The sequence below is a fragment of the Lissotriton vulgaris genome, chromosome 1_1 (assembly GCF_964263255.1).
Source record: "Lissotriton vulgaris chromosome 1_1, aLisVul1.2, whole genome shotgun sequence".
Taxonomy (NCBI): Eukaryota; Metazoa; Chordata; class Amphibia; order Caudata; family Salamandridae; genus Lissotriton; species Lissotriton vulgaris.
The window spans coordinates 1,367,602,060-1,367,623,845 of record NC_141685.1 but is presented as its reverse complement, the minus strand read 5'-3'; the positions used below and the strand labels follow the sequence as shown (position 1 = coordinate 1,367,623,845).

Genomic DNA, 21,786 nt, shown 5'->3' with positions numbered 1-21,786 from the left:
GTTCCTTTCATAACGCACTACCGAAAATAACAATGAAGAAATAACCGGGCAAAATAGCTGTGCTATTACCAACATTTAATACCACCGTCTGAATAAGTGACATTTAAATGTATGGTCAACCACACCATATTATCACTACAAACGGTATGGTACCAGCTCCGTGGTTATATCAAGAGGAGCAGATCCACGTGAACCAAAAACTCCAGTGATTCACCTGGTTCCTTTCATAATGCACTACCGAAAATAACAATGAAGAAATAACCGGGCGAAATAGCTGCGCTATTAACAAACGCGCATGCGCGAACCATACTCGAACAATGCGCATGCGCATTGAAACGCCGAAGTCTCGCCTGCACGCATGCGCAATGGAACATTCGAGACCGGGCAGCGCACATGCGCGAAGGAGAGAGCGGCGGCTGCATCACACGGGCGCTCCCCCAGCGCGAGCAGGAATAACAGAGTGTGAGTGGCTAACAAGCGGAAAGTCCATATATGGACAGGGTAAAACCCGGTAATTAACAAATGACAGTGGTATGCATGGTACATGTGACATAATCACATGCATGGAAGGGGCGTCAACAGGGTCATCACCGTTGCATGGTCATTAGCATTTCCACTAATTAACCAATGAGAACTCACTTCTCCCACCTTTAAATACCACCAAGCTCACCCGTACATCATTTACGACGGAGCAACACAGGGTGGAGGAAAGAGGCCGACTGAGGCGGATTTCGTGAGTATTCACTAAAACGGAGTTTAAACTCTGTGGGTACAATACAGAGTCCAACAAGTGAGTAGAGACAACAACATTGATTCCACTCTTCTATTCCTATAGATTGTGGATCCACCTACCTACCTACCCTGATGTTCAGGAATTGCTCATGATGCTTTAAGCAGCTTATACAATAAGTATGTTTAAAAACACTGAACCCTAAGTTTGTCATAAGTGTGTGTGAGTTTGTGTGTTATGTGTTCTGTATGTCTGTTTTTCCCTTTACAGGTTAAATCAACCGTTTGGGGCTCCAGGTGACTGCACCTGTCTGAGCCAACCTATATGGTAACCAAACCTAACGCTCTTTTCTTTTTTTAGGACATGTAACTACATGTTCCAGAAAATCCGCTGTAGGCACATTGTATTTGTCTTTAGTGAACGTAATCACTTTTTTAGGAAAGTTAGAACAAAAATCCTGTTCTGTAGAGAAACGTGAGTAGGGTTGGGAGTTGTGCCCCGTCCTGAAGAAGGTACGCATGTACCGAAACATGTCGACGCACACCAGAGGTTCTGTCCCTTACTAAGACACAAAACCTCGCCATCTAGCACTTTTTTTAATAGCACCAGCCAGAGGTACAGAATAAAGTTTTTTCTTTTTACCCACTGGCCAGGTCCTTTTTAATTTTTCTCACTACACTTCCCACTCACATCCTATTTCTTTCACTTGCACTCAACACACACCACACATAGACTGAATTGTCAACGCTCCCGCGTAGTCGTAGGTCGCAGCGTGCCGCATCCCCTTAGCGGGGTGCGAAGACCCCGATGATGAAGCATGACACCAAGGGGCCTGTTGGTGTGTGAGGGGTATTTTACACAACACTGAGTGTCCCCCCTTTCTTTCTTCACTTTTCTTCCCAATAAATGGTAGGATTCTTCTTGTTTATATAACAGTGCCCGTGGAGTAGGAATCCTACTTGATACTCTACCTCCCCTCTTTGTTAAATATAGTTGCAGTTGAGTGACCTGTGTTGTGGCTGTCTACAGGGAATGCACATATGTAGCTGTCTCGCAGCCCAATCCAGACGTCAATTGAAGACAGGTTTTGATGCAAATAGAGCAGTAAGTGCAGAGAAATGCTCACTCTCTAAAAATGGCATTTATACAATAGTAAGATTAAATCCAACCTCACCAGTAGATAGGATTTATCAATAAATAAATAAAGCTTCTCCTCTCTGATATGGAATTACCCCCCAAAAAGTATAAGGGAATACCCAATGCTAACCTATGAGAGGGGCAGACCTCACAGTAGTGAAAAATGTAATAGACTGTTTGATACTACTAGGACATACAAACTACCACAGTACATGTCTTACCTTTTACTTACATAGCATGATGCCCCTAGGACTACCTAGGGCCTACCTTAGGGGTTACTGACATGTAATAACATTGGAGTTTAAGGCTTGGCAAGTAGTTTTAAATGCCAAGTCGAAGTGGCAGTACACTGCAGCACAGGCACTGCAGTAGCAGGCTTGAAACAGGTTTGAAATGATATTTCGTTGGGTGGCACAATCAGTCCCTGGGTATATGGTATACCACTTTACAAGGGGCTTTCAAGTAAATTAAATCTGTCAGTCAGGTATACTCCAATTATACACATAATTAGGGAAGAAGCACGTGCACTTCAGCACTGATTAGTAGCGATAAAGTGATCAGAGTCCTAAGGCCAACAAAAAGATACAGCAAAATGCGGAGGTGAAAAGCAATAAGGTGGGGTTGGGACCACCTTAAGAATGCAAGGTCTAACAAAAACGAACTAAGGATACCATGAGTAAAACATCAGGTTTCTCTACAGCATTTGGTGAGACAAGTGGGCCTTCTTTTATCTTCCATAAATGCAATCTTTCCCGGACCCCTTTATTATATAGCTCTTCAAGGAAAAAATATAAAGCACTTACAAAGGAGCCTCAAATACTCAAAGATGGTAGACTTCTGTAATATGGGCCATATACTAAAAGCAGCACGAAAACAGAGTGCAATAGGGTCCAAAAAACTTGAGTGACCCATGAGAGTATGCATGCAAGATTTTGGTATTCCAAACTAGAGATATACGCATGCAATTTTTGTTTTTAGGAGAGAATGTGCCTGCTGAAAAAAACACTTTTTAAAAAGTGCATTGCAGAATATCAGGAATGTGCTGTGGGACACCTTGAAAACTTGCATGCAGATTATGTGCCCACACCTTCCAGTCAGTTGTTGTGGCCGAGTGGTTAAGGCGATGGACTAGAAATCCATTGGGGTCTCCCCGCGCAGGTTCGAATCCTGCCGACAATGAGAATCTTTTTAACATCGGCTACAATTTCAGAAGTTAACCTTTAGTATTTCTTCCATGTCAGTTTTATAAATTGACGTAAATAATTAATTTACTCTCTTAATTTCTATGCAGGTAAGTACTTAATCAATAATAACTCAATCGGAATGAAAGAAAACAGAGTCCGTGGTGTTAGAGTTTCTAAGGGTTTTATTCCTCATAAAGGAATGAGGATATCATGTTCTGACCACCACAGGGGTGTCAGAAGGGATAGATGAGCGCGCTGAATTTTATTGACAATACATAGCTTATATACTTGAGTTATACCATAGGAATCAATGGAAGAGGCGTAACAGCTGAGAGAAGACAAGATAACATTATACACGTGATACTAGTACATCATCAAGAGGCGTAAACTTAGGCGTGAACCAGAGGTGTGTGCTAGAAACGTCACTGATAGGTGACGAAAGTGGGTGGCACCAAGGGGTGGTGCTAACAGAATGTTGCAATGTCAGCAGAAATCGGAAGCTTGGATGCGCGCGCAGCTGCATGACGTGTGATTGACGGGGTGCAGGGGACTTGACATTTACACTGACGGAAAGAGACAGAAGTCTGGCATGTCAGATCAACTTGTACTTCTATCATATCTGATATCTGGTGTTTAGGAACTATACTATCTGGGCGGAAAGGTCTCTAGGGCAGAAGCTGTTCTATGCTAACTGTGGATGCGTGTATAAGCGCCTGAGTGTCTACATGTGAAGCGTGGGGCACGGGGCCTTCCATGGAAGCATGGCAACAGAGACTATGAATTACTTGCATTAAGACAGGTCGGCCTTTTGGCTCTGCAGCTGGAGAGGATGTTTACAGGATCTAGTAGGCAGGAATGCATTCTCGAAGAGCGGAACAGATAACTCGAAGGTTATAGTCAGTCTTGGCAGAAAGCAGGCTGAGCTGAGCGCGAGGGGCCGCGCTGAAAGTAGGACAGAGTTCACGGGTACAGAGGTAGCCTGGGCAGAGTCAGGAGCCACAAAAGAGGTTCAGATGGCAGGAATTCAGGGCCTACTCTTGCTAGAGCAGTTATACATGAAAAGTGTACTACAAAGAGACGGTGGCATATCATACTTAGGAACGGACTACATAATCCATTCATGGTGGATCTGAAAGAGGACAAGTTAACGGTGGACGCAAATGCATTTGCGTCTTCATAGCTGGCACAGGAGGGAAGTTACATGCACTTTAAGCTGGTACATGGAGTCGGTGGGGTACGCGCTAGGGAACACAACATGGCCAAAATTTAATTTTCCTCATTCCCTCCTTGTTCCCTACGGACCCTTCATGAAATATCGATCCTCATGAATCGATCAGTCTGTTCTTGTAACATCATTTGTTCTTCTTTCTTTCGGTTACGTTTTGAGTGAAAACTGGAATGTTCAATACAAGAAGTGGCACACAGTCCACAAATCGCTGGCCCACACTGTAGGCACAGGCAGCAACTGAATACAAGGACTAGGCCAATGCCTAGGAAGGATAGGATCTTCCATCCCCAAGCTGTTAACGTTGTCCAGAACCAACCGGACCAAGTCCAGGTGCCTGGATTCTGATGTATCTGATTTGCAATATTATGAAGACGGGTAATAGCTTGATATACTGAAGGTGCATTTTGTGGAATGAAAACACAGCAACTTGACCCGATGACCTTACAGGCTCCACCTCTATCTGCCAAGATGACGTCAATTACAAGACGATTCTGAAGGACAACAACCCGCATAGCGGACTGCTCTTCTGTTAAGTTACCTAAGGCGGAGGCAGTTTCATTTACTACTGCTTCAAGTGTTCTAGTTAATCTGCGTATTAATTTACTATTCTGGACAGGTCCTAAAAAGAAAAAGAATCCTTTATTAAAATCGGTGTACTGTTCCCATGCCGTTTCTGTGTAGTCGACAAGTGGGACATCTCTTCTGGGTCTATTCTTTACTAGATTGCTATTTCTATGATAATCAGGAGGAGCTAGAAAAACAGGGGGCAGAAGGAATGCAATGTAACAGGTACCATCCCAATCTGGGGGTAGACGTATGTATGCGGTATGACCACAAACAAAGTAAGAATGACTGACAGCTTTGAAAGACGATTTTCCATGATCACTGAATTCGACCACAGTAGTGCATTTACTATGACCTAAGTGTACTGAACCTTTCTTCTTGATACATAATTCACCAGTGACTGGCAGTACAGACATAATAGGTAGAACTGGTGTGGCTTCGGATTCGACAGTAAGAATCATAAGGCTAATTGTATAATTACCTAATCCATATACTTCATTTTCTAGATCAGTTCCTATTCTAGTGGGAAGTCCCTCCTTATCTGGGTAACAGACGTCTAGTAGGACCAAGTTCAGGTTTCCCCAAACCCAACCCCCATCGAAAACAGCAATGTCGGGATCTAAAGAATTAATTATTTTGAACCATGCTCCACAGGAGCCATTGTGAGAGAACGGATACGGAAAGAGAGGCAGAGCTCCCTTGTAATTCTGGTAGGGAGGGAGTCGGCCACATATCCAGCAATTTGTAGCATTGTTAGTTTGATGAGAATGATGTAACATACTAATGAATGTATTGTTGCGCAGCGCAAGTCTGTAGGAAAGCTCATGAGGAGGTAACTCACTAAAAGTGTGTTCAGCAGAGACATTGTAAGCAGATTGTTCACGCTTGAAAATAGGATAGTAGATAGGTAATAAGATGCTAGCAATAATAATTAAAACACTGAGAATAAACATAATTATTAGTGTCACTATGCAGTGACTACGAAGTGATTTGCAATATGTACGTTTCTTTGCTTCTCTCTCTCTATCTCGATCTAGGGGATACATGTCAGAAACTATTTAACCGATTCACCTAGGGGAGGACTTAAACAATTAAACTGTCTGGCTTGCTAGATCGTAATTTCATGCGGTATTGTTCTTGAGGAGTCTTTTCTCGTTGCGATTCGGTAAAGTCTTTGGTAACACAGTCTTTGGTGGGGGTGGATGAGTCTGGGTCAGGTTTCAGTCCAGCAAATTTCTTGATATGACTCGTGTGTACCCACCCCTTTCTTCCCTCGATTTTCACCGCCGTCCTTGTTGTTAGAAGAACGGTCTTCGGAGACTTCCAGCGGGGCTCCAACGGACTTTTCCTGTCGAAGTTGCGGACGAGGACAGTATCACCGGGACGGACGTCATGCGGCTTCACATCAGTGTTGTCAGGGAAGGCTGCGGCAACCTGTGAACGACATGATTGGAGTGCAGACATCAAGGAGGCAAGGTAATCTGTCAACATATTAGAATCAACATCAGTAATCTTTTTAGGAATGGGCGTCCCCCACATATTCGGCGGTCTTCCAAAGACCACCTCGTACGGAGATAGCCCTGATCTCGAATGGGCGACCATTCTCATATAGAATAGTGCCACTGGCAGGGCGACTATCCAGTCGACCCCTTTTTCCTGACATATTTTGGCAAGGCGGATCTTTAGTGTCTGGTTATGCCTTTCAACAAGGCCTGCGGCTTCTGGGTGTCGGACACAATGGAACTTCCACTGGTATCCCAGTAATAAGGAAACTTCTTTCATTAAAGCAGACGAGAATGGCTGACCGTTATCTGAGTACACGACACGAGGCAGACCGTATCGTGGGAAAAATTCACGAACCAGCTGCTTGGCAGTGGTCGGAGCAGTGTAATCTGAGACTGGGTATGCTTCGGTCCAGCGGGACAGAGCACAGACAACTACGAGAACATATTTAAATCCTCGACAACGGTCCATCTGGATATAATCCATCTGGAGGACTTCAAAAGGGTGATCGGGAGGATGAAATCCACCTTGCTCTACAGGGACACTTTTACCTGGATTGAACTGACAACAGATCATGCAAGTACGCACTTTCTGTTTTGCGGCTGCTCGTAAGTTTTTATTGTTCCAGAGATTTTGTAAACTGTCTAACATTGCTTTCTCTCCTAGATGGGCAGGACTATGTGCTGTATTTATCATGACTTGAACCATAGAGTCAGGGAGAAACCATGTAGATTTTCCTTTCGTCATCCAACCTTGATCTGTCTGGATCCCTCCTAGTTCGATCCATTTCTTTATTTCTTCTGGAGTAGCATGTGTCTGAATGTCGATAACATCTAGTGTGGGATCCCTGACTGTCATACAGTTTATCGGATCTGTTGTTTTTGTCGTATCATTTATCTGAGTGTCGGTCAGTGCTGTATGTTTTGCTGTCTGATCGGCCAGGTCGTTACCCTGGGAAACAGAATCTGTGGCTTTAGTGTGTGCTTTACACTTCATGACTGATATGGCTGAAGGCAGATGTATTGCTTCTAACAGTGCTTGAATGAGAGGACCATGTTGTATCTTTGTACCATGAGAGGTCAGAAAACCTCTTTCTTGCCAGAGCATGCCGAAGTCGTGTACGACTCCGAACGCATAACGGGAATCTGTGTATATGTTAATATTTCTGTTCTTGGCTAGAATACAGGCTCGGGTCAGAGCAATGAGCTCTGCTGCTTGAGCAGACAGTGTATCAATACGATGTGTTTCTTTAACTTCAGTTTCAGTGGTCACGGCATACGCGGCCACTAACTCTCCTGTACTTGTTCTCATGCACGAACCATCCACATAAAGTGTCAGGTCTGGATTTGTCAATGGAACATCTGTTAAATCTCGTCAGGGCTTTGTTACTGCATTAATGATCTCTATACAATCATGTGGAGCTGGATCTGTCATAACTGTAGGTAACAGTGTTGCTGGGTTCAGGATACTGCAGCGTCTGATTTCTATGTGTGGCTGGAATAATGTCAATTCGTAACCTGTAAGTCGTGCTATAGTCAAGTGCTGAGTCTGGGTTCTGTTTAACAGAACCTCTACAGAGTGTGGGACTTGTACTGTTAACTGATGACCTAAAACAATTGAGTCGCTTTGTCTGATTGCTAACGCTGTTGCTGCTACTGACTTTAAACATGCAGGGAGTGCCTGTGCTACTGAATCCAATGTACTTGAAAAATAAGCGCAAGGCTTATGTGAACCTGCTTGATCTTGAGTGAGGACGGACAATGCTGTACCGTCACGTTCTGTAACAAAAAGTGTAAACGGTTTGTTGTAACATGGTGTCGCTAAAACTGGTGCTTGGCATAAAGCTTTCTTTAACTCCTCAAAGGCTTGTGTGTGTTCCTGAGTCCAAGGGAGGACAGTCGAAGTCGCTGCCTCCTGCGTCGTTAACTGGATGAGTGGTTTAGCTAGAAATGCATATTGAGGAATCCATTGTCTGCAGTACGAGGTGAGGCCTATGAAGGCCCGCACTTCCTTTTGTGTCTGGGGTCGCGGCATATTTATAATTAACTGAATGCGATCGGGAGTGAGCTGTCTCCCCACTTTGGACAGCAAGTGACCCAAGTACACAACTTGCTGAACACAGAATTGTAGCTTCGAAGGGGACACCTTGTGTCCCTTGTCGGCCAGGAAATGCAAAACTGTCAGAGATGCTTGTTCACATTCGTGCTCACTTCGTGCGGTGATCAGTAGATCATCGACGTATTGCAGTAAAGCGGTATTAACTGGCATTTGGATACAATCTAGTTGTCTTTTCAGTGCTTGACTATAGATGCTGGGGCTTTCTGTAAATCCTTGAGGTGCGCGGGAAAATTTGAAACTTCGTCCATTTAAACTGAATCCGAAGAGATATTGGCTCTCCGGGTCAATAGGTACACTGAAGAAGGCGTTCTTGAGATCGATTACAGTAAAGAACGTTGCTTCTGAATCAATAGCAGTCAATAGGGAGGAGATATCGGGGACCACAGGATACTGTGGTACAATACATTTATTCAGCTCTCGAAGATCAATCACCAGCCGATATACTGGCGGTGCATTGCGGTCTGTACGTTTAAGAATTGGAATGATGGGTGAATTACAGATATTGGAGTCGGTCTCTACAACCACTCCCTGGGCAATAAGCTCTTCAATTATTTTCAGTAAAGCCACTACAGCATCGGGTGGTAACTTGTATTGTCTGATTCTGGGTAAAACAACTCCTGTCTTGAGTGTAACACGATATGGAGTGATATGCATACAACCTACATCGGCTGGGCCCTTTGCCCATAAGTGATCTGGTACATTTTTCAATCTGACATCAAAGTCACGTAGAACATAATGACCCTTGAAATCCCGTAGAAAGAGTCTGACTCCCTCCGGGGAACAGCATATTATAGCTCCTAGAGCCTTCAGTGTTTTAATTCCTAACAGATTTTCTGGACATGATTTCGTAAGTAACAAATCTGTAACTCGGGATAATGGACCTACAGCTAATGGTACTGGTTCTGATACTTCATTTACAATAGGCTGTCCTGAAAAACCAAGGGAAACATTCTGTGAGCCTGAGAGGGGTGCCCCTGGGACTTCATTGTGACTTATGGTAGTGCGACTTGCCCCTGTGTCAATTAGAAACTTTCTGTCTTTTCCTAATACGTGACTGTGTACATAAGGACCTTCTTGATCTACAGGAATTTCAATAAGAGGCAAATCACTTTCCCTCCCTAGGCTGTTTCATGTATAACGGGGATAATCTGGATATGCCGACTGGGCATACTGATACATCTGTTGTGATACTTGCCGAGTTGCGGCAATGGGCTGTGTCTGGGCATGTTGTGGCTGCGGTACTGCTACTGTCTGTGCTGTGTGGGACTGATCATGCATGTGCTGTGTATTCTGCATTGGCTGTTCATTCTGTGAGGTCTGTTGATGACCCTGTTCGTGTCTAGGCGGACGCGGTCTTTCTTTAGTTTTACCTGTCTCGATGTTGTGTTTCAGGACTGGACATTCATGTACGTAGTGACCTGGCTGCTTGCAATAATTACATGTCCCTTTAACGGGAGCGGCAGAATGATTGGTCTGGGCCCCACCTTTTCTATGACCGTCGGCTGGAATCGTCTGAGCTACTAACATTTTCATTTTCGTGTCTTTCATACGTTTCTGTTCCTGATCTTGTTCTTCCCTAATTCTGTTCTGGTGATATTGTAACATTTGTAACATCTGGGATGGCGTGTTTGCTTGCCAAGTACTTTCAACTTTGTATACTCTATTTTTGACTAATGGTAGGGCATTCTCTACTAATTTTGTTACAAAAAGGTGTGGATATGACTCACTGCTAACTTTTAGGCCACTATTTATGATGAAACATTTCTCGAATCTTGAATAAAAGTCACTAGTATCTTCATCTTGTTTCTGTTTACAGGACGAGATTGCGTCCCAATCTTCCTTTCTAGTTGTCAATAATCTTGGCAAAACCTGTACTATTAAACCTGGTAATGCTTTAGTCTTGTCCCCAAGGCCTACCCCTGGGACTCGTTTGCTTTCTTCGTCTTCTATTTCTGCCCATGCTATCTTTGACTCTCCCACCTCCCAATCCTTTTCCTTTAATTTCTCGTAAATGCCCGTGGGCAACAGTACTTTTAACATTTTCATAATATCATCATACGTGTAATCTCCCATCAGCAACATGTCTTTAAGCTCTCTATGAAAACCTGCAGGATCTTTATCATGGCACGGAACTAATTTCTTCATTTCTAACAGTTCTAACTTAGTCAGTGGTGTGTGAACATACACACGCTTCAAGCGTTGGTCCGTACCCATAACTGGGTGTACTTCTCGTAAGGGGTTCTGACTTTCAATGCCGCCACCGCATTGCATGTGGTACGTTTTCCTTTCTGGAGGCGGGGCGTGAACATATTCGGGACTTATGAAGGTGTTATATTTATGTCGTTGTTCTAGAATTATCTGTATTAATTTGGTACTAAAACCTCTCCATCTATCCATGAGTAGTGCTTCTAATGTCTCGTGTAAGGGGCCTGGATCAGAATGATGGTTTCTGAACTTGATAAGGAGGTGCTGAATCATGTATACACCTGCTATTTTCTGCTCTTCCGGGGAAAGGTTCAAGAATGTCTGTACTAATGTGTCATCATTATACATGTCTGGGTTTTCGGCCCATAACACGGCTGACCGGGCTAGTTCCTGTTCATCCATAGAATTGAGTACATGGTACCCCACTCGGTCTCGAAGCCTTTTATCAGTTTCCTGGAACTGATGTTCAGAAGAATTCGGATTTGTTAAAGCAGAGAAAAGAACTCTCTTGCTTTCTGGACGGACACCTTTCCTAAGGTAACTTCCCTTACCTACGTACGCTATAGTATCTGTAGACCTTCCTGGTGCTTCATGGTCTTCTTCCTCCTCGGAGGAAGCTTTATCATTCCCTTCCTGGTGTGCAGTCAATACTGCCTTTCTAATTTTCTGGGACATACTGGCTATGCAAGCCCCTTTATCAAGCTTTCCTTCGGCTATATTTTGACCCCACTTGTTTAATGCGTCTAGTTCACTTTGGTCTGTCTCGGGCCTGTCTCGTTCTCTTATTACACAATTTATGAAAAATCATAATATCTGTGCTTGAATGTCAACTTTCTGTTTATGCATGGCATCTTTGACACTGTCAGGGTCTTTCCCTGTCTGTATAAACTCATATAGTCTGTCGAGGCGTTCCTGCATTCCTACATAGCATAACAAGCTATCGGTGGCAGATCTTAATCGTAGTGATGCTAATATCATTAAATCGTCCTTTCCGGGTATTGGATCATATCTGCAAACTGACATCTTCTCTTTAAATGCGTCAAGCCGGGATAAGTGGGGGGACTGGAAAGGATTCTGCGTGTCCCTTAAATGCAATCTGTGTGTCGGTGGCGGAGTCTGTAGACCCGCTGTCGCACCTCCTGAGGCGGATGCTTGAGCATTATCTCTCCGCGGAGTCTGGATCTGAGTCTGAATTTGTCGTTTAGTAAGATCAGGTAGGACTGGTTTCGGTAGGTCTGTTTTGAGTACGGGAAGTGGCGGAGCTGGCGGAACAGAGGAGGTCTGTCGTGGTACTGGCGGAACATTATCTGGGGGCGCAGTGCCACCCCCTTCCCTGTCTGTAGGCAGGGCACGAACAGGCAGATTGGTGTAAGCTGGTGCTACATCCTCTAGATATGAATTTAGGAATATGTCTTTAGTGGTTTTATGCATTACTTTAGTTGGAACTAATGGTGTCGGTAAGTTTTTCGGTGTTTCTGATTGGGCTTCAGACGTGCCATCTGCTGCAAGATACATACCGTTTACAAGATTATTTCGGGCACGGTCTATTTGTTCTGTTTTTACTCGGATCCCTTCAGTAACTAATTCGTTTTCTTGCTCTTTATCTGATTCCTTAAGTCTGTCTTCTCTACGGAGTGCTTTGTCAGCACGCTTACGTGATTCCTTACGCCAAAATTCTATGGCGTCCTTCTGAGATTGTCTAGCTTTCTTTTTCCATAATGCTTCTTCTACCCTCATGATGCACTCGGCATCCCACGTTCCGGTAACAGGCCATCTGTGTCTTTCGTCTAGGTGTTTGGTGTAATCGGCCCATAAATCTAGATATAATATGGCATCTATGCCATGCTTCTGGTACATAAAATTGCCTGGAGTGTCCCTAGGGGGGATAGGAATTTCTTCCTCCAGTAACCCTTTCCTAGTTCCTATCTGTTTTAACTTGTTGAAAAACGGCATCTTGCTTACTTATTACTGAATGCTAGATCTTTATTCCTTAATACGAGTTCACAGCTAGTTGATACAAGAAACACAATAATACACATTTAAACAGTCACATTCATACCACAACATTAAGCACATAAACACGTTGAAGACATAGATGACTACCCCCTTATACTAGATCTACTGCTCAACAGTACGGATACACTGCTGTAACAGTGCAAAAATTCGGAATACTTGATATACTGCTGAACAGTACAGATACACTGCCTAAAAACAGTGCAGACCGGACTTGCGTACCCAAACCCGTCTAGATACGACCCAGCAATGGTACTCACCGGGAAGCACGGAAACAGAAGGCCTCGGAAAACTCGACTGGACTCGACTCGGAACTTCGGAAAACTTCGGAAAACTTCGGAAAACTGGTGGGCCTCTTCACACCTCGGACCTTGCTTCTTTCGGCTAGGCTCTGGTCGGGATCCTCCGCACTCCTCACCGCCTCGTCTGGGCACTGATCGCAGTCTTCGTCACCTCCGTGGGTCAGAGGGAGATGCAGGAAATCCTGCCAGTACACGTGTGTTCCATCTAACTGATGGCAGGGGACAGAGTTTGCAACGCACCAACCGGCGCGTGAGGTGGGGGAGGGGTCCCTGTTCGGGCGCCAAAATGACGTAAATAATTAATTTACTCTCTTAATTTCTATGCAGGTAAGTACTTAATCAATAATAACTCAATCGGAATGAAAGAAAACAGAGTCCGTGGTGTTAGAGTTTCTAAGGGTTTTATTCCTCATAAAGGAATCAGGATATCATGTTCTGACCACCACAGGGGTGTCAGAAGGGATAGATGAGCGCGCTGAATTTTATTGACAATACATAGCTTATATACTTGAGTTATACCATAGGAATCAATGGAAGAGGCGTAACAGCTGAGAGAAGACAAGATAACATTATACACGTGATACTAGTACATCATCAAGAGGCGTAAACTTAGGCGTGAACCAGAGGTGTGTGCTAGAAACGTCACTGATAGGTGACGAAAGTGGGTGGCACCAAGGGGTGGTGCTAACAGAATGTTGCAATGTCAGCAGAAATCGGAAGCTTGGATGCGCGCGCAGCTGCATGACGTGTGATTGACGGGGTGCAGGGGACTTGACATTTACACTGACGGAAAGAGACAGAAGTCTGGCATGTCAGATCAACTTGTACTTCTATCATATCTGATATCTGGTGTTTAGGAACTATACTATCTGGGCGGAAAGGTCTCTAGGGCAGAAGCTGTTCTATGCTAACTGTGGATGCGTGTATAAGCGCCTGAGTGTCTACATGTGAAGCGTGGGGCACGGGGCCTTCCATGGAAGCATGGCAACAGAGACTATGAATTACTTGCATTAAGACAGGTCGGCCTTTTGGCTCTGCAGCTGGAGAGGATGTTTACAGGATCTAGTAGGCAGGAATGCATTCTCGAAGAGCGGAACAGATAACTCGAAGGTTATAGTCAGTCTTGGCAGAAAGCAGGCTGAGCTGAGCGCGAGGGGCCGCGCTGAAAGTAGGACAGAGTTCACGGGTACAGAGGTAGCCTGGGCAGAGTCAGGAGCCACAAAAGAGGTTCAGATGGCAGGAATTCAGGGCCTACTCTTGCTAGAGCAGTTATACATGAAAAGTGTACTACAAAGAGACGGTGGCATATCATACTTAGGAACGGACTACATAATCCATTCATGGTGGATCTGAAAGAGGACAAGTTAACGGTGGACGCAAATGCATTTGCGTCTTCATAGCTGGCACAGGAGGGAAGTTACATGCACTTTAAGCTGGTACATGGAGTCGGTGGGGTACGCGCTAGGGAACACAACATGGCCAAAATTTAATTTTCCTCAAAATAGGTGGCTTATTTTGGTGTCACTATTGCCATATCACATATTTATTATCGCTCCCCCTTTCATATCTTTGCTATAACTCTCGACCTTCATTAGCGCTGGTGCAAACGCTTCAAATTATTATACCCTGGCTCTCTCGGTCATACCTGTCCATGCACTTGAAACTTACTTTACCAATAAAAGAAGCAAATAGAGAAATAAAATAAAAGTGCTAGCTGGATTAGGCAAACACACTTCATAAAACTGCATTTTCTTTTCTATTCTCCCCCGTGTTACAAGCTTAACTGCTCCCTGTGTAATTTCTCTTAACCTGCTGTTCCTGGAAGAGAATTTCATCTACAAGTTCTTTCTGTGTTTTTTCCTAGTCTTTTCTTTCCCTTTTCTTAGATTTGTAACTGTTCCTCTATGTGCTCTATTTAGGCTCCATTAATCTCATTTGAGCTCCTTGTACCTGCTACTGTTTTCTCCACCCCTCATACTGTCTTTTCCCTCTTTCTCTCTTTCTCTGCGGTTGGTGGCTACTTTCCAAAGCGTCTGATGCCCCAATGTTCCTTCGTCTTGTTGTCAGACGTGAATTAGAAAAGCAACAAAATTAACAAGCCTTTACCACTCACACATGGCAGAAGTTTATACTTTAATTCAATGAGCTAAGAAAAGCGTGTTGTGGGGCCCCTACGAGCCATGGTGCTTGCTTCATCATAATTTGGCATGCAGTCATTAGCCACAGCTCTGATTATGGGTCACTGAGGTCAGTTTCAATAATTCCTCAAAAACCTAACCATGCAGTCCCCCCTAACTGTGTAGTTATATTGCTTTAATGCTGTTTGTGTGATTAGCTGGGAGGAGCTCATGGCAGCATCCTCCCAATAAAAGTGTAGATGGACCGTTCCTTAACTCTTTCTTGCATCACATACAGATGGCTTGAGGAGGTACAGGGGAGATGCAGGTCTAATAAACAGAATAGGATATCTGTGCCAGGTGTGTTTCTCTGCATTGGTGTCCCATCACAGGCCCACCAGTGTATGTGTGATCTTTGACTCCTGCCAGTTCACAAGCAGGCGGCCAGGAAACGGTTTCAGCCTATCAACCACTGAGGAGATAAAGCCTTTGTATAAGGAATGAGGAAGCAATGAACACATTCAGCCTATCACAGGAGTAGCCCTGAGTGTTCCGAATTATAATTTCTTCATGTCACTGTATGTTATTGAGCCCAAGTAGCTCGCCGTGATCGTATAGTGGTTAGTACTCTGCGTTGTGGCCGCAGCAACCTCGGTTCGAATCCGAGTCCCGGCATTGTGGTTGGCAATGTCACAGCAGTTGGGTTTTTCCTTTACAGAATTCCCAAATGTACCAGTTGTTTTTGTAAAATGTCTAATAAAAACAGATCCTTTTCAATATTTAAACGATCTAACAACAAATTATTTAAACACACATGATTATAAGATGTAGGTATACTGTACTTACTGACATAAATTATCGTTCTTGAACATATTTGCGGTAAGGGGAGCGGAGCTCTCCCCCAGGCCAATCAGAATGCAGACGAATGCAGTTGCAGTTGAGTGACCTGTGTTGTAGCTGTCTACAGGGAATGCACATATGTAGCTGTCTCGCAGCCCAATCCAGACGTCAATTGAAGACAGGTTTTCATGCAAATAGAGCAGTAAGTGCAGAGAAATGCTCACTCTCTAAAAATGGCATTTATACAATAGTAAGATTAAATCCAACCTCACCAGTAGATAGGATTTATCAATAAATAAATAAAGCTTCTCCTCTCTGATATGGAATTACCCCCCAAAAAGTATAAGGGAATACCCAATGCTAACCTATGAGAGGGGCAGACCTCACAGTAGTGAAAAATGTAATAGACTGTTTGATACTTCTAGGACATACAAACTACCACAGTACATGTCTTACCTTTTACTTACATAGCATGATGCCCCTAGGACTACTTAGGGCCTACCTTAGGGGTTACTGCTATGTAATAAAATTGGAGTTTAAGGCTTGGCAAGTAGTTTTAAATGCCAAGTCGAAGTGGCAGTACACTGCAGCACAGGCATTGCAGTAGCAGGCTTGAGACAGGTATGAAATGCTATTTCTTTGGGCGGCACAATCAGTCCCTGGGTATATGGTATACCACTTTACAAGGGGCTTTCAAGTAAATTAAATCTGTCAGTCAGGTATACTCCAATTATACACATGATTAGGGAAGAAGCACGTGCACTTCAGCACTGATTAGTAGCGATAAAGTGATCAGAGTCCTAAGGCCAACAAAAAGATTCCGCAAAATGCGGAGGTGAAAAGCAATAAGGTGGGGTTCGGACCACCTTAGGAATGCAAGGTCTAACAAAAACGAACTAAGGATAACATGAGTAAAACATCAGGTTTCTCTACAGCATTTGGTGAGACAAGTGGGCCTTCTTTTATCTTCCATAAATGCAATCTTTCCCGGACCCCTTTATTATATAGCTCGTCAAGGAAAAAATATAAAGCACTTACAAAGGAGCCTCAAATACTCAAAGATGGTAGACTTCTGTAATATGGGCCATATACTAAAAGCAGCACGAAAAGAGAGTGCAATAGGGTCCAAAAAACTTGAGTGACCCATGGGAGTATGCATGCAAGCCTATGGTATTCCAAACTAGAGATATACGCATGCAATTTTTGTTTTTAGGAGAGAATGTGCCTGCTGAAAAAAACATTATTTTTAAAAAGTGCATTGCAGAATATCAGGAATTTGCTGTGGGACACCTTGAAAACTTGCATACAGATTATGTGCACACGCCTTACAGTCAGTTGTTGTGGCCGAGTGGTTAAGGCGATGGACTAGAAATCCATTGGGGTCTCCCCGCGCAGGTTCGAATCCTGCCGACAACGAGAATCTTTTTAACATCGGCTACAATTTCAGAAGATAACCTTTAGTATTTCTTCCATGTCAGTTTTATAAATAGGTGGCTTATTTTGGTGTCACTATTGCCATATCACATATTTATTATCGCTCCCCATTTCATATCTTTGCTATAACTCTCGTCCTTCATTAGCGCTGGTGCAAACGCTTCAAATTATTATACCCTGGCTCTCTCGGTCATACCTGTGCATGCACTTGAAACTTACGTTACCAATAAAAGAAGCAAATAGAGAAATAACATAAAAGTGCTAGCTTTATTAGGCAAACACACTTCATAAAACTGCATTTTCTTTTCTATTCTCCCCCGTGTTACAAGCTTAACTGCTCCATGTGTAATTTCTCTTAACCTGCTGTTCCTGGAAGAGAATTTCATCTACAAGCTCTTTCTGTATTCTTTCCTAGTCTTTTGTTTCCCTTTTCTTAGATTTGTAACTGTTCCTTTACGTGCTCTATTTAGGCGCCATTAATCTCATTTGCGCTCCTTGTACCTGCTGCTGTTTTCTCCACACCTCATACTGTCTTTTCCCTCTTTCTCTCTTTCTCTGCGGTTGGTGGCTACTTTCCAAAGCGTCTGATGCCCCAATGTTCCTTCGTCTTGTTGTCAGACGTGAATTTGAAAAGCAACAAAATTAACAAGCCTTTACCACTCACACATGGCCGGAGTTTATACTTTAATTCAATGAGCTAAAAAAAGTGTGTTGCGGGCCCCTACGAGCCATGGTGCTCGCTTCATCATAATTAGGCATGCAGTCATTAGCCACAGCTCTGATTATGGGTCACTGAGGTCAGTTTCAATAATTCCTCAAAAACCTAACCATGCAGTCCCCCCTAACTGTGTAGTTATTTTGCTTTACTGCTGTTTGTGTGATTAGCTGGGAGGAGCTCACGGCAGCATCCTCCCAATAAAAGTGTAGATGGACCGTTCCTTAACTCTTTCTTGCTTCACACACAGATGGCTTGAGGAGGTACAGGGGAGATGCAGGTCTAATAAACAGAATAGGATATCTGCGCCAGGTGTGTTTCTCTGCATTGGTGTCCCATCACAGGCCCACCAGTGTATGTGTGATCTTTGACTCCTGCCAGTTCACAAGCAGGCGGCCAGGAAACGGTTTCAGCCTATCAACCACTGAGGAGATAAAGCCTTTGTATAAGGAATGAGGAAGCAATGAACACATTCAGCCTATCACAGGAGTAGCCTTGAGTATTCCGAATTATAATTTCTTCATGTTACGTTATTGAGCCCAAGTAGCTCGCCGTGATCGTATAGTGGTTAGTACTCTGCGTTGTGGCCGCAGCAACCTCGGTTTTAATCCGAGTCACGGCATTGTGGTTGGCAATGTCACGGCAGTTGGGTTTTTCCTTTACAGAATTCCCAAATGTACCAGTTGTTTTTGTAAAATGTCTATTAAAAACAGATCCTTTTCAATATTTAAACGATCTAACGACAAATTATTTAAACACACATGATTATAAGATGTAGGTATACTGTACTTACTGACATAAATTATCGTTCTTGAACATATTTGCGGTAAGGGGAGCGGAGCTCTCCCCCAGGCCAATCAGAATGCAGATGAATGCAGTTGCAGTTGAGTGACCTGTGTTGTGGCTGTCTACAGGGAATGCACATATGTAGCTGTCTCGCAGCCCAATCCAGACGTCAATTGAAGACAGGTTTTGATGCAAATAGAGCAGTAAGTGCAGAGAAATGCTCACTCTCTAAAAATGGCATTTATACAATAGTAAGATTAAATCCAACCTCACCAGTAGATAGGATTTATCAATAAATAAATAAAGCTTCTCCTCTCTGATATGGAATTACCCCCCAAAAAGTATAAGGGAATACCCAATGCTAACCTATGAGAGGGGCAGACCTCACAGTAGTGAAAAATGTAATAGACTGTTTGATACTACTAGGACATACAAACTACCACAGTACATGTCTTACCTTTTACTTACATAGCATGATGCCCCTAGGACTACCTAGGGCCTACCTTAGGGGTTACTGATATGTAATAAAACTGGAGTTTAAGGCTTGGCAAGTAGTTTTAAATGCCAAGTCGAAGTGGTACACTGCAGCACAGGCACTGCAGTAGCAGGCTTGAGACAGGTTTGAAATGCTATTTCTTTGGGCGGCACAATCAGTCCCTGGGTATATGGTATACCACTTTACAAGGGGCTTTCAAGTAAATTAAATCTGTCAGTCAGGTATACTCCAATTATACACATGATTAGGGAAGAAGCATGTGCACTTCAGCACTGATTAGTAGCGATAAAGTGATCAGAGTCCTAAGGCCAACAAAAAGATACCGCAAAATGCGGAGGTGAAAAGCAATAAGGTGGGGTTGGGACCACCTTAAGAATGCAAGGTCTAACAAAAACGAACTAAGGATAACATGAGTAAAACATCAGGTTTCTCTACAGCATTTGGTGAGACAAGTGGGCCTTCTTTTATCTTCCATAAATGCAATCTTTCCCGGACCCCTTTATTATATAGCTCTTCAAGGAAAAAATATAAAGCACTTACAAAGGAGCCTCAAATACTCAAAGATGGTAGACTTCTGTAATATGGGCCATATACTAAAAGCAGCACGAAAACAGAGTGCAATAGGGTCCAAAAAACTTGAGTGACCCATGAGAGTATGCATGCAAGCCTATGGTATTCCAAACTAGAGATATACGCATGCAATTTTTGTTTTTAGGAGAGAATGTGCCTGCTGAAAAAAACATTATTTTTAAAAAGTGCATTGCAGAATATGAGGAATTTGCTGTGGGACACCTTGAAAACTTGCATACAGATTATGTGCACACGCCTTACAGTAAGTTGTTGTGGCCGAGTGGTTAAGGCGATGGACTAGAAATCCATTGGGGTCTCCCCGCGCAGGGTCGAATCCTGCCGACAGCGAGAATCTTTTTAACATCGGCTACAATTTCAGAAGTTAACCTTTAGTATTTCTTCCATGTCAGTTTTATAAATAGGTGGCTTATTTTGGTGTCACTATTGCCATATCACATATTTATTATCGCTCCCCCTTTCATATCTTTGCTATAACTCTCGTCCTTCATTAGCGCCGGTGCAAACGCTTCAAATTATTATACCCCGGCTCTCTCGGTCATACCTGTCCATGCACTTGAAACTTACTTTACCAATAAAAGAAGCAAATAGAGAAATAAAATAAAAGTGCTAGCTGGATTAGGCAAACACACTTCATAAAACTGCATTTTCTTTTCTATCCTCCCCCGTGTTACAAGCTTAACTGCTCCCTGAGTAATTTCTCTTAACCTGCTGTCCCTGGAAGAGAATTTCACCTACAGGCTCTTTCTGTGTTTTTTCCTAGCCTTTTCTTTCCCTTTTCTTAGATTTGTAACTGTTCCTTTACATGCTCTATTTAGGGGCCATTAATCTCATTTGAGCTCCTTGTACCTGCTGATGTTTTCTCCACACCTCATACTGCCTTTTCCCTCTTTCTCTCTTTCTCTGCGGTTGGTGGCTACTTTCCAATGCGTCTGATGCCCCAATGTTCCTTCGTCTTGTTGTCAGAAGTGAATTCGAAAAACAACAAAATTAAAAAGCCTTTACCACTCACACATGGCAGAAGTTTATACTTTAATTCAATGAGCTAAGAAAAGTGTGTTGTGGGGCCCCTACGAGCCATGGTGCTTGCTTCATCATGATTAGACATGCAGTCATTAGCCACAGCTCTGATCATGGGTCACTGAGGTCACTTTCAATAATTCCTCAAAAACCTAACCATGCAGTCCCCCCTAACTGTGTAGTTATCTTGCTTTACTGCTGTTTGTGTGATTAGCTGGGAGGAGCTCACGGCAGCATCCTCCCAATAAAAGTGTAGATGGACCGCTCCTTAACTCTTTCTTGCTTCACATACAGATGGCTTGAGGAGGTACTGGGGAGATGCAGGTCTAATAGACAGAATAGAATATCTGCACCAGGTGTGTTTCTCTGCATTGGTGTCCCATCACAGGCCCACAAGTGTATGTGTGATCTTTGACTCCTGGCGGTTCACAAGCAGGCGGCCAGGAAACGGTTTCAGCCTATCAACCACTGAGGAGATAAAGCCTTTGTATAAGGAACGAGGAAGCAATGAACACATTCAGCCTATCACAGGAGTAGCTTTGAGTGTTCAGAATTATAATTTCTCCATGTCACTGTTCGTTATTGAGCCCAAGTAGCTCGCCGTGATCGTATAGTAGTTAGTACTCTGCGTTGTGGCCGCAGCAACCTTGGTTTCGAATCCGAGTCACGGCATTGTGGTTGGCAGTGTCACGGCAGTTGGGTTTTTCCTTTACAGAATTCCCAAATGTACCAGTTGTTTTTGTAAAATGTCTATTAAAAACAGATCTTTTTAAATATTTAAATGATCGAACGACAAATTATTTAAA

General features: G+C 43.4%; 2 non-coding genes across 2 annotated transcripts; both read left to right on the top strand.

Moving 5' to 3' along the window:
* Positions 1-2,964: 2,964 nt before the first annotated feature.
* On the top strand, positions 2,965-3,046 carry TRNAS-AGA (transfer RNA serine (anticodon AGA)). Its single transcript has one exon. It is a non-coding gene; the product is annotated as a tRNA-Ser (tRNA).
* Positions 3,047-17,275: 14,229 nt separating this feature from the next.
* Positions 17,276-17,357, top strand: TRNAS-AGA (transfer RNA serine (anticodon AGA)). The gene has a single exon. It is a non-coding gene; the product is annotated as a tRNA-Ser (tRNA).
* The last annotated feature ends 4,429 nt before the right edge of the window (positions 17,358-21,786 follow it).